Raw genomic sequence first — 1,839 nt, forward strand, 5'->3', positions numbered from 1 at the left:
TTATAGCTTCTTTCAATGGATAATAAAGTGTACAGAAAGTTTTTCCTCCTTTTCTTTTTGTCACCCGAGGGAGTTTTTGTCCTCCCTCGTTTCTTTTGATAAATTTATATTTATTTGGGACTTATGTTCTAACACTTGGTATCAGAGCTAAGGTGCGGCTTCAACAAGGGTCATGTTGTTCGTGAGAAGAAATTGAATCGGAGTACAAGAAAACTGTATAACCGGGTGGGTTTGTTTTCTTGGGTGGTGGAAGAGTTTCATGAGAAAAGCTAAACCGGAGTACAAAAAATTGGTATAACCAGGTTGGGTTTGTTTTCTTGGATGGTGGAAGAGCTTATTGAGCAACTTGCTCGGGAAAGTTGGAATTGTCAAAGGGTGAAAAGAAAGCTGAAAAAAGGAGGTTAAAACTTGTTCGTGAAAAGAGACTAACGGGGGTACAAGAAAACGGTATAGCCCATGGCTAGGATTTGCTTTCTTCGGTGGTGTAAACGTTTCTTAGGACAAGAGTGATCGGGATGATTTTTTGAAGTCAAGGGAAAAACGCATGTTATTGTACATTGTAGTTATGGAGGTTCAAACCGAGATGGCTGTGGACGTGATCAGAGAAAAGGTCGGGATTTCGGGGCTGAGATGATGTTGAACAATTCGAACTGAGATGACTATAGACGTGGCTGGGATGAGGTCAGGAGTCCGGTGAGTCGATATGGTGTTGAACATTGTCCGGGAGAGTCGCGGTAGATGTTACAAGTGTAATGAACGATTGGTGTAGATAAACATATTATTGTGGTGAATGTTGGTGTAATCGGTTTATGTTACAAGTTTTGTTTGCTATGTTAAAAGAAAAGGTTTCATTATATGTTAGGGCATAGTATTGTTTACTATTAGTCTTGGATTTGATTATTTACGTATTGTAGGTACTTGGAATAGTAGTCGGGTGTTAACCAATAGTTTAGGAATGGGTGAGTGGATAATGTAGAACTAATAGGTAAAAGTGGAGTAGTCATGTGAACGTGTATTGTTAGTGTGTTTTTTGTTTTGCTATTTATAGCTTCTTTCAATGGATAATAAAGTGTAAAGAAAGTTTTTCCTCCTTTTCTTTTTGTCACCCGAAGGAGTTTTTGTCCTCCCTCGTTTCTTTTGATAAATTCATATTTATTTGGGACTTGTGTTCTAACAGGCTTGGTCCATTAGATTTGTGTTAAAATTTATAGAATATTCATGTAATCACTATACATAATTGATCAATAATACTCAATAACCTACGGAGTTCTATTCTTCTACAATGGAGATATGCATGGAGATAGTGGAGATATGCACGAAAGTCGGCAATGAAGACGCCACGTACATGACCATTTTATTCTAACTTCTTCAAATGCAACTTTGAACTAATTTAACTTAGGCTCTTCTTGAGCTTTTAATCCAATAAGCGAGGTGGAGTGGACTTCTTTCTCTGCGGCCTGCTTGCATTATTGTTGGGCTCTTTATTGGGCTCCTTAATCTGGTCGTTATCAATACTCACCTGACGAACAACGACCTTGTCCTCAAGGTTGAGATCAGAGGCGGTCATGAAGTCAAGAAACAGTTTGGAAAATTCACGAACAACTTCCAAAGTAGCCTCACTTAAATCACAACCGAGCCATGCAACTGGAACCTGTTGAGAACCTACATGATTACAAGAGTTGATAACTTGCGCAGGAGTGAGGATTGGCAGGTCTTCATCTACTAATTCAGGTAATGGAGTCTTGTGTAGCAACGGGTCACCAAAGCAGGGGCGTAACTTGTCCAATACGGGCCGTAACTTGAAAAGGCCCAAAATAACGCTTAGCCAATTTTGGAGAA

The sequence above is a fragment of the Rutidosis leptorrhynchoides genome, chromosome 4, assembly GCF_046630445.1.
Source record: "Rutidosis leptorrhynchoides isolate AG116_Rl617_1_P2 chromosome 4, CSIRO_AGI_Rlap_v1, whole genome shotgun sequence".
NCBI classification, from domain to species: domain Eukaryota; kingdom Viridiplantae; phylum Streptophyta; class Magnoliopsida; order Asterales; family Asteraceae; genus Rutidosis; species Rutidosis leptorrhynchoides.